Below are 12491 nucleotides of genomic sequence, written 5' to 3'. Positions count from 1 at the left end.
TCAGGCATGATCTTGCCCTCAGCTGCCTTCTCTGCCTTAGCCCCTACCACCATGGCTTTGTCCAGAAGGAAGTCAGACATCTGGAAGATGGCCAGTCAAACCAATCTAATTAACATATTACCCTTTTATTAGTATGGATAGATGATATAGAATAGGATTGCTTAAATGTGGGGGAGGGGAGCCTTTTTCATCAGGAGGAGATGTTCTTGGCAGACAAAAATAAATAATTCCTTATATCAGGATTGATAGCCAGCCATAGGCACTATACTGCCAAACTGGTCATTAAAAAATTGAACTGCTTTTTTACACTTTATACCAAATAGCTGTTGCCCTTAAAACCGCTCCTCAGCCCCCACCTTAGGTTCTGCCTTCACGAACACCCAGATTAGGTTCTGATTGGTTAGTTTCTATGCCAGTCAGCATCTCCAGGTCTATCTCTAGGCCTGATCAGAGAACTAAGGCTGATCAGCAGCCCCCAATGGAAGTGCAGAGAGAAAGAGAGGTGTGGTTGCTAGCTAGGCCTGAAAAGAAAGAGAGAGGCAAGGGCTGATCAACAGCTGACATGGATGCTACAGATCAGACCCTGCTTCTCTCTCCAGGCCTCTCTCCAGACCTGAGCTGCAGCCCCTGAGCAGTCAGTGCTGGTTTGCTGCACCCACAGCTGCAGGACTGACTTCCAGTTGGTGGAGACTTTGGTCATTTCAGACTCTGGGTTTTTATATATTAGGATATGAATAACCCAATAATGTGGTGAAGGCCTGGGGGGATGGGTGTAGGGGAGAAGAGGGTCAATGGGGAAAAGGGGGACATTTGTAATATATACTTTCAACAATAAAAATAATTTTTTTTAAATTTTATTATTTAGACAAATATTTTATAAATAAATGTCTTATAAATTGAGGGGCAATATGCTATTTTCAGAATGTCTGAGAGCTGTTTTTCAAAACCTGTACATGAGTTAGAAGAGTATCTTATTTGAAGAATAAGAACATATAAATAAAAGTGTTTTGCTAGAGCTTCTTAAACCTCAAAGAAAATGTAAAGAGGAGGAAACAGTTTTCTCTATGTGCTCTTTGTCAGTTTCCAATGAGAAATATAGATTAAATTTTGGGAATAACTCTTACATTAATCCTAACCTTCCAGTGACCATTGCAGACAAGACTTTGTTAAAGAGACTGTCCTTTATCTATTGAATAATCTTGAATTCTATAAAAATCATTTGGTCATATATGTAAGAATTTATTTCTGGGCTTTCTGTTCTATCCTATTTTTCTATGTGTCTGCCTCTCTGCCAATGCCACACTGCTTTGATTATTGTATCATTGTAATATGTTTTGAAGTCAGGAAGTGTTAATCCTCTAGTTTTGCTCTTCTTTCTAAAGATTGTTTTGTCTATTCAGGGTCACTTTTTTTCTTTCTGCAATTCATGTCTTAGTCCTATTAGTTAGTGTAGTCTATGCACAATCTTTAAGGTGTTCTGCATATAAGATAGGATCACAAAATATAATTTTACTTCATCCTTTCAAATGCAGATGCCTTTATTTCTTTTCATTGCCTCATTGCTTTGGCTAGATTGTCAGTAGTATATCAAATAGCAAAGTCATCTTTCTAATGACACTTGTAACAAAATAAGTAGTTATCCTTGTTTTTTTCCTGACTTCAGAGGAAATTATTTTAGTTTTTCACCACTATTATATTTATTATAGGTTTTCATATGTGAACTTTATTATGTTGAAGTAGTTTCCTTTTATTCTTAGTTTCTTTAGTGTCTTTGCCATGAAAGAGGGTTGAATTTTGTCAAATGGTTTTTGTGTCAATTGAGATAATTATGAGTGTTTTTTCCCTTTTATTCTTCTGATTTGGTCAGTTTCTGTTATGTGAATTGATATTAGTTCTATAAATATTTGGTAGAACTCACCTGTAAGCCAAAAGTTTTTCCATGTTGTGATCATATATATATTAGAAGGAAACATTTTTTTTAATTTTTTAACTTGCTTTACTTTTCAACGTTTGTTAAGAAAGGAAATTGGATACATAGTGACATTCTACCTATAAAATACTTCAGTGCACATCATTAACAAATAAGAACTTCTTCCTTCATAGCTAAATTAAGACTATATCACTGAACAATATTAACTTTAACTTCTGTGTATCACCGAATATGATGTCCAGTCAATCTTCAAAAACTTTCCCCTGGTCATTCCCCCCAAAAATGCCTTTTATAGCTAGTTTCTAAACCAGGATCTTAAAACAAACAAACACAAATTTTAAGTGATCATATAAAAAATTTAAATAGTATATCATTTAGATACAGATTTTCCCCTTTAATTTTATATCTTACCCACTAATTTAAAAAGAAATATTTGATTCTTGTCATTGCAATAAATGAATGGCACGTGCATTTGGTTAGGATATTTGCAAGTTCTTTCAATTCTAAAATTTAGCATCATTGATAATATCTATATCTTTATGATTCTCAAGTCCTTACTAACAATAAAGAAATTTTAAAACCTCTGTGAGATTTAAGTATGTTTATTTATTAGTTAAACTCCAGAAGTAAACCTTGCCCAGTGATTCAGAATCAGAACACAGCTCCTCAGCAGTAAGAACTTTCTCAGCAGAAGAAAGCAAGGCTTAGTGGCCAGTGTCAGACTAAGATGTCAGAGATGAGAGAAACAATACATTTCAAGAGAATATGGATCTGAAGGCTTACAGAATCTCTTTTTTCTTTGTAATGACACTTTATACTCTCCATGCCTTTGCTCAGGATTAGTTTATTTTCTCTCCTTAACTTTCTTATTCTCAAAATGACCAATATTATTTCCAAACAAATAATGCAAAAATTTTTCAGGTCTGTGGATTAAAGATTTCATATAAAAAGAGGGTTATGATTATGTCATATTTCAATGTTACTGATCAAGCAAGTGATCAACATTCAGACCAAAACACAGAAAAAAAATTCTGAACAAGTTTTCTTTCTTCTTTTGAATTACGTAATAAAAAGTCTAACTTAAAATATAAATGTTTTTCCCTATTTTTGGAAGTATTTAATAGAAAAAAACAAAGACAAAGTTTATTATTAGAAACAGTTCAAATATTCTGTGGTACAGAGGAATGAAAGATCCACGATTTCATGTCTTGATTATATCATCTTAGTTTTGCTAATTTCCACATTTTTGTCAGAGAGTGGTTGAAAATGAATAGTCTTTGTTCTTTCAGAATGTGTTTTGATATCTGTGATAACTGATTCAAGCTCCTTACTACTTGCAAGTTTATCTAGATATTTCAATTCTTTCTGATTTATTCTTAGTAGGTTTTCTGTTTCCAGAAATATGTCCATTTCATTGAGGTTATCCAATTTGTTTGTGCACAATTATTAAAAGTACTCTTTCATAAATAATTTTTATATCTGTATGATTGGTAGTAAGGTCCCTACTTTCATTTTTTATTTCAGTAAATTGAGTCTTTTTTTTTCTCTCTTCACCTTTGTTAAAGGTTTTTAAATTTGTTGATCATTTTCAAATAACCAACTTTTGGTCTCATTGATTTTTTCTATTTTTTTTTTCCTGCTCTAATCTCATTATTTCCTTCTTTCTGCTAGTTTTGGGCTTGTTTCTGTTTTCTTTTTCTAATTCTTTTATGTGGTAAATTTGGGTTGTTGAGATATTTCTTGTGTGTGTTTTTTAAATGTATTTACCCAACATACTGCTCATTTTGCTATTAGGTGGTAATTTTACTGTTTGATATAGGTATATGTCCTATTTTTAAATAAATTTTCCATAATTAATTGTATTTTTCAGCTGAAAATTTTATACTTTTATATTTTACATACTATTTTATTCAAAACTAGAGGTCCAGTGTATGAAATTCATGCATGTCAGCCCAGCCGACACCCTCTCCAATCTGGTACTGCTTGAGGGATGTCTGACTGCTCTTTTAGCTCACAATCCAGGACTACTGGCTCCAAACTGCTTGCCTGTCTGCCTTCCTGATTGCCCCTAACCGCTTCTGCCTGCCAGCCTGATCACATCCTAACCACTCCCTTGCCAGCCTGATTGATGCCTAACTGCTCCCCTGCCAACCCAATTGCCCCTAACTGCCCTCCCCTCTAGCCTGGTCACCCCTAACTGCCCTCCCCTGCTGGCCTGTTCCCCTGCAACTGTCCTCCCCTGCCAACCTCATTGCCCCTAACTGCTTTTCCCTGCTGATCTCTCTCCCCTTTCAGGCTTGATCACCTCCAACTGCTCTCCCTTGCAGGCCTTGTCTCTTTCAGCTGCCCTCCCCTGCTGACCATCTTGTGGTGGCCATCTTGTGTCTACATGGGGCAGCCATATTGTGTGTTGGAGTGACAGACAATTTGCATATTACTCTTTTATTAGATAAGATAGAGTCCTGGTACATAGGTGGAGGCTGGCTGGTTTGCCCGGATCAAGGTGTGGGTTCCCTTGGAGCAGGGGTCTTCAAACTTTTTAAAGTGGGGGCCAGATCACGGTCCCTCAGAGAGCTGGAGGGCCGGACTATATGAACTACTAATCCCTACTGTAACACCTTGGCTGCGCTCACTGCCCAAAAAACCTGGCGGGCAGGATCAGACTCCCCTGGGGGCTGCATGTGGCCCGCGGGCCGTAGTTTGAAGACCCCTGCCTTGGAGAATGGAGCAGCCTGGGTGAGGGGCCTATGGTGGTTTGTAAGCGAGCCATGCCCCCTGGGGACCCAAGCATAGGCTGGAAGCAGGTATCTGGGATTTATTTATCTTCTATAATTGATACTTTGTAACCTGCAGCAGAGGCCAGGGCAGGCCAGGGCTGGGGAGAAGGGAAGCTTGGCTTCCTCCATCTCTAGGAGCAACCCAACCCTCCTGCTTGCTCCAACTCCATGGCTGCCGCCATCTTGGTTGGGTTAATTTGCATACTCGCTGATTAACTAGTGGGCATGGCTTGTGGGCATAGTGAAGGTAGGATCAATTTGCATGTTCTTCTTTTATTAGATACAATTGTGTTGCATAGTAAATATACTTAATCTTTTCTACAATTATTCTATTATTTTGATTATGATAGATTATACATTTATTCCCTTCTCCATATCACCATGAATCACTGATTATGCCCTGATTGATCCTGAGCCCACCAAGTTCTCAAATCCATGAATGAAATGTAGGTAGTTTGTAAACTCCTAAGATATGAGGATAGCTTGCTTTTTGATATCATTAACACTACCTAATAGAGTGACCATATATACACTCTTATGCTCAATTATACATATTATACAAGGTCAAATTCACATCATATTTTTATGTAAAACAACATCATTAAAGCTTAATAAAGACAATCCTAAATTTTGTTCAGAATTGAGCTAGGAGAAAACATACTGAGACCAAAAATTAGCTTTGCAATGACTCCTAATAACACAGCATATATTTCAAGATTTGGTCCTGTGAAAACCGGTTTGGCTCAGTGGATAGAGCATCAGCCTGCGGACTGAAAGGTCCCAGGTTCGATTCTAATCAAGGGCATGTACCTTGGTTGTGGGCACATCCCCAGTAGGGGATGTGCAAGAGGCAGCTGATCGATGATTCTCTCTCATTGATGTTTCTAACTCTCTATCCCTCTCTCTTCCTCTCTGTAAAAAATCAGTAAAATATATTTTTTAAAAAAAGATTTGGTCCTTCCTACAACTGTTTAATGTAATTGTAGATTATATTATAATAGGCAGACATTTCTTGGGCTAGCTAGCTACTACAAAACAAGATCCTTTGTTTCAAGATAGTCTTTAAGTAGATTCAAAATCATCACAATCCTGCATTTTTTCCCCTAGCTGATTCTTCAGGAATATATATTTGCTCTAAACAAGGCCAAAATTAATAAATAGTTATGAAATTTGCAGTAGATTAAATCATATATGATTGGTTGATAAGTCTTCCTTTTATTTCAATTATTGAGATTCTCATCATCTTCCTAAGTTTCACATCCTGTACCCTTTACTATTTCTATAATGCAGTTGGGGAAATTTGCTAATACTTACCAAGTAATATATCAGGCTATTTTTTTTTGGAGGGGGTCTAACAAATGCAACTAGGAAACTAGGATTATGTCCTGATAGATTAGTACCTTATGCTGAAGATGCTCAAGTGTCTGTAGTCTCATTTATACCACTTATAAGCTCTATTACTTTTTATATTGAAAAAAAGAAATTTCATGTCTAGGAAAATTAATCTTTAATTATAAAATACTCCAAATTTTATTTTTATATATCCCTTAAAAGGATAACATAATATAAAAACTGTCACATATACCTGTTATTAGTATCAAGGAATCAAACCCAGGTTGGTTGTTTTCATATTATTTGGACATAATGTAAAACAAATTTATATTTTCATTTTCAGTGGCAAAGAACATTATTACTCTTTATGCTGACATTATACATTCATACAGGCAGTTAAACTATAACCAGTCTTCTATTGGCTTCAGGTAAGGGAATTAACAGCTTGTGGTGGAAACTAATTAGATGCAATTATTACTCATCTGGCCTAATTTGACATCAGATGTCTGAGAAGAAGTCATCTGAATTAGCTGAATAAAGATTTAGCTACCATATACACATAAATTCCATGGATAATTTATTCTTAATGTAATTCATTTAGAGAAGAGGAATATACTGACTAAAACAAAATAATTAAAAAGAGAGATGATCTAATATAAAACTCCTAAAGGAATATGATAGTCCAACATAGCCGTTACTCATTCATTAGTCTGCCGATTTGCTTACTTTTCTCAAAGCTGTAAGTAAAATTTTAAAAGTCTTTAATCTTACTTTTAAAAGTCTAAGGCTTAATTTGCTCATTTGATAAGGTGATTAAATGAACTAATCAATAAGTCCTTTCCTCTATGGCAGTGTTGGTCCAGTGCCATTTATTTGGAATAGTAACTAGATGCAAGACAATCTTCTTGATTTTGTAGTTTCCAGTTGGTTAACAAAATCCATACTAATTCAAACAGGCTATTTCTAGGGTATGGCAACAAGATATTGAAATAGCTGCTAAGTATAAGGCAGAGTGCTCTGGACAAAATAAAATAATCAATTGGGTATAACTTCTACCCATGTAGCCTAGCATGAGGAAACACCCACATTTCCATATAAGGAAACAAGAAATAACCCTCCCTATAACTTTCACATTATTCTTCCTGAGAGTCAGCCAACTATAGCATGGGAATGACTTCTATCCTGCTCACACAAAGCTGCTTCGTTAGTGGGTATGTAGCAGTGGTAGGCCAGACAGGAGCAGGGAGTGGAAGAAGAGCATTCGTATACCTCCAGAATTTGTGACATCCTCTAACTGACACCTGACTTCATCTTCTTAATTGCAACCTTTCAGTTTCACTCCGCTTGCACTCTTAAAAGTACAGTAACATGGTGATATTTTTAAACCATCCTCAGTCATATCTACTTAGGATGGTTTAAATTTCTCAAGGTAGGTTTCAAGGGAAAATGGAAAGATTTGAAGTTATTAGATAATATAATATCAGGTCTGATAAATATAATTTTTCTAGTAATGCTGAACTAATAATAATATTGACATAGTAGAGGTACGGTGCACAAAATTTGTGCACATGGGTGGGGGGAAGGCTGTCCCTCAGCCCTGCCTACACCCTCTCCAATCTGGGACTCCTGTAGGGATGTCCAACTGCCCCTTTAGACCTGATGCCGGTGGGATAGCACCTAAACAGGCAATCGGGCATCCCTCTCACAATCCAGGACTGCTGGATCCCAACTGCTCACCTGCCTGCCTTCCTGATCGCCCCTAACTGCTTCTGCCTGCCAGCCTGATCACCCCCTAACCACTCCCTTGCCAGCCTTATTGATGCTTAACTGCTCCCTTGCCAGCCCAATTGCCCTAACTGCCCTCCCCTGCTGGCCTGGTCACCCTAACTGTCCTTCCCTTGCCATCCTGGTCACCCCTAAGTGTCCTCCCCTGCTGCCCTGGTCCATACAACTGTCCTCCCCTACCAGTCTCATTGCCCCTAACTGCTTTCCCCTGATGATCTGGTACCCCCCAACTTCTCTACCTTGAAGGCTTGATCAATTCTAACTGCCCTCCCTTGCAGACCTGGTCCCTCCCAACTGTCCTTCCCTGCTGGCCTGATTGCCCACAACTGCCCTATCTTCTAGGCCTGGTTCCTCCCAACTGCCCTCCCCTGCTGGCCATCTTGTGTCCACCTGAGGGCAACCTTTGACCACATGGAGACAGCCATCTTATGTGTTGGGATGATGGTCAATTCTGTATATTACTCTTTTATTGGATAGGATAGAGGCCTGGTGCATGGGTGGGGACTAGTGGGTTTGCGCCGAAGGGTGTCCTGGATCAGGGTGGGGGTTCCCTTGAGGCATGGGGCGGCCTGGGTAAGGGGCTTGTGGTGGTTTGCAGGCCAGCCACATCCCCCAGCTACCCAAGTGGAGTCCCTGGTATCTGGGGTTTATTTATCTTCCACAATTGAAACTTTGTAGCCTGGAGTGGAGCCAAGCCTTATGCTCACTCCTTTCTGTTGGAATTTATGTATCTTCTATAATTGAAACTTTGTAGCCTTAAGTGAAGGCCTGGACCGCCCGGATGTGGGGAAAGCTTAGCTTCCTCCATTGCCAGGGGCAACCCTGGCCTCCTGCTCTTTCCAGCTCCACAGCTGCTGCCATTTCTGTTTGGGTTTATGTATCTTCTATCATTGAAACTTTGCAGCCTTGAGTGGAGGAGTAGGCCGGCAAGAGCAGGCAGAAAGTTTGGCTTCTTCCATTGCCTGGGAAACCCAAGCCTCCCTCCTGCTCTTTGTGGTTGTAGCCATCTTGGTTGGGTTTATTTGCATATTCACTCCTGATTGGCTGATGGGTGTGGCTTTGGAGTGTAGCAGAGTGATGGTTAATTTGCATGTTACTCTTTTATTAGATAGGATGTGTGAATTAAGCTTATACTTTTTGCCTTAAAATGCTACCAAGCATTTACTAGGGCTAAGTATTTAATAGGACCTATTTAGTGCAAAAATTCTATAATCCTCACTTTAAAGATGGAGACTCTGTTACACAGAGAAGCTAAACACCTTTCATAACGACATAGGGGCTTCTATATGTGACATAAGTCTAGGCTTTCTGATTGTGAACTTATATCACAACTTTGCTATGCTGTCTCTCTGAAAAGACAAAAAATCAGGGAAACAAAGTATGCAAAAATTTACACAACAGTAAATAAGTACACTTTAAAACTTTTAAAAATAGAATATATTTACTTAGCAAAAAAATCAGTTGAGAAAATTATATGTAATTTAAGGCATCCTCTTTATATACTTAGTATTTTTTCCTGTACAATAGCAGATTTCTTTCTGTCTTTATATTAGAAAGAATTTTTTTTAAAAAAAACAAAACTTAATTTTGTCTCTGAGTCACCCAGAAAGCTGACCAGCAGCTTTCTTGATCTGATCAACTCAGCAAGCCAGTATAGAGGGCCTCCAGCACCTCCTGTCATTAAGTGCATTAGTGTGGTCAGACCCCAGATCTAATTACATGAATACTGCTTGGACAAACAAGACAGGACCTTCCTGGTCTCTAGTGTCTCCTTTTTGAAGTGTATACATCATTTTGCCTCCTGGAGCTGGCGGTGGCCTCCTGGCTAATCTGACAAATAAATAGAGCAGAAAAACAATGTGATCCAACCTAGTGCTGCCAGCAGGCTCAATATTAATTCTAACTCTTGTAATCTTATTGCTTAATAAATAAAATACAGTCATTTTCCTTTGACAATTGAGACTCTAATTCCTGGGATACCACTTCTCAATTAGAATCAGCAACACTGCATATAGATCTTCATTCTGCACACAAGACTCATCCCTCAAGCATTTATACCCATTCCTTACTTGGCCCCAAAACATTATCCTACAACTGGAAAGTAATAAGTCTTTTCTATGATATAATTTGTTTCAATTTCTAGAAATAATTTTGTTTTTGATGTCTGCAAAGTTAAGTGCCACAGTTAACAAAAATATATCAGGATTAGAAAAAACATATGGTGTTTGTTTTTTTTTTTAGATTGTCTGTAAGCTAAAGTAATATTTCTATTTTTTTTTTAATAAAGTAATTCAATAGTTCGACATTTGCCTGGAGAAACCCAAAAATGCATGGCAACTTATACTCACTAATAACAATATTTAGCTTTATGCTTTACTTTTCAGATTCTTCATTTCAGAAATATTACACAGTTGTGACAATAGGAGTAACTTAGAGTATGATTATTACTCCTGTTTGCTTAATTGAAATCTATCATATCTTTTCCATTGAAGGTAACTAAAGAAAAAAGGTAACCATGAATGCTAGGTTAAGTAGTTGGAGGTCTGAGTATATGTGTCAATATTCTGTCATTTAGTACATGTAGAATTTAGTACTGGATTTGAAAGGAGACTGTTTTTAGTTAGTGAAGGATTACCTGACTAATTAGTAAGTTTATATACATTATCTATTTTTTGAAGAGGAAGAAATATATCCTGTAGTATAATATTGTATAAGCACATAAAGCAAAGCAGAATTCAGAGTTAGTGGTATGCTATTCAAGGCTGGCTAACTTAGTCCGTTGCAACTTTGAAAGATTAATTTAGATAAATACCCTCCCAGATATAAAATGAGACTGCATTTCCAAATTATCTGTTTGTGATTTTTCTTAAAATAACAGCAGTGAATGAAAATATTTTTAATCAGAGATAACAAGAAAGTGGAATTCAAATAGCTATGATTGTATCAACAGAAGCATGGGGAGTGGAATAAGCCAGTATGACCAAAATGTTACCATGCATGTAACAGAAAGAGCATTCAGAGCAATAGTAAGAGGTGGAAAGGGAATGAATAAAAGAGTAGTGGTAGTATCAGGCCATTTTTAATTTTTTTGAAATTAAAACTGGCATACCATATTATATTAGTTTCAGGCCATTTTAATTTTTAAACTTAATTGAATCAATAATGGAACATTACAGAACAAAGAAGAGAATGACAAATGAAACATGAAATTACTTTAACAAGAAATAATGTTTTTACTGTTTTTGAAATAGTTGAAATATGAGAATCAAGATTGGTTAGGATGCAATACAATAGCAATTTAATATTTAGCTTATACTGAAAAGTGATTATGTAAGTTTAATTAAACATTTTACATGAGATAATTTCTTTGATTAAGATAATGTTAAAAATAAAAGCAAACATAGAGAGTGCTGTTTAATTTTGAGGTAAATTTGTTAAAATACTATAGGCTTAAATGTGTAAATAATGTCAGGGGCAAATTTAAAAAAAGACTATAAAATTAGCTATGAATTCAAAGGATATAAATTATTTTAGTAGTAATACATCCTGAAATAATAAACAACACATTTAAGAGATCTGGTACCAGTCAATAGTGATAGAGGAAGAAAGGGGTGTGAATGGAATTATGAGAGAGTCTTACAAGATTTTTAATGATATATGTAATATTGTACTTCTTTCAAATTGAATCAAATATGTCATATATACCAGTTTTATTAAAATAAATGGTGGTAACTTTACATTATTTTTCTCTACATTATTATATAAATGTTTAAAGAATTTTATAGGAATAAAAGAAAGTACACTTAGTTTCTATTATGTTTCTGCCAATTACAAGTTTTGTGAATTTGGATGTTATCTATTTTCTCTAAACCTTAGTTGCTTCTTATATCTATGTCCCCATAAAGCCAGAATTAATTCAGATAAAAAACAGGGTGTCCTAGGCCAGCTGATGTACCCAGTGGTTGAGCTTTGACCCATGAACCAGGAGATCATGGTTCAATTCCCAGTCAAGAAATATGCCCAGGTTGTGGGCTGGATCCCTAGGAGGGGCATGCAGGAGGCAGCCAATGGATGATTCCTTCTCATCATTGATGTTTCTATTTCTCTCCTTTCCTCTCTCTGAAATCAATAAAAACATATTTATGTAAACGGGGTATCCTATATTTAACTGTCAATATATCTATAATGTAAAATCAAAGAAAGAAAATATCAAATATCTCTGTTTTTTTTATTTATAAGGTCTGTCTGAAATAGAGAAAAGGCAATATGAAGACTTTTCACTATTAGTGAAAGATAGGTTCAGAAGTTGTTTGTGGAAAAGATCCTTCAGACAAAAGATTCAAAGGGGGAAGAAAATAAACAATAAAATCCTCAAAAAACATAATTATCTAATATCATTGTCTGATTCTGATTGTACATTTCAATAAACTGAGGAGCTCTGAAAAAAAATATAACATATACATCGAGAAATTCTATTTTACTAATCAATCTAAGTTAGGGCCAGGACACTAGCATTTTTTTAAAAGCTTCTCAACTGATTTGAATAGGAAGAAGTCACTGAAGTCTTTGAATATGGGGGGAATATCACCAACCATGGGGGAAGGGGGGAGCCAAAGAGCAGGACAATAAAATACTTAAATCTTATCTAATGATTTGCTGCTAATAAT

Source organism: Pipistrellus hanaki, assembly GCF_964339955.1.
Source record: "Pipistrellus hanaki genome assembly, chromosome: 2".
Lineage (NCBI taxonomy): Eukaryota > Metazoa > Chordata > Mammalia > Chiroptera > Vespertilionidae > Pipistrellus > Pipistrellus hanaki.
This window is presented reverse-complemented; position numbering follows the sequence as displayed.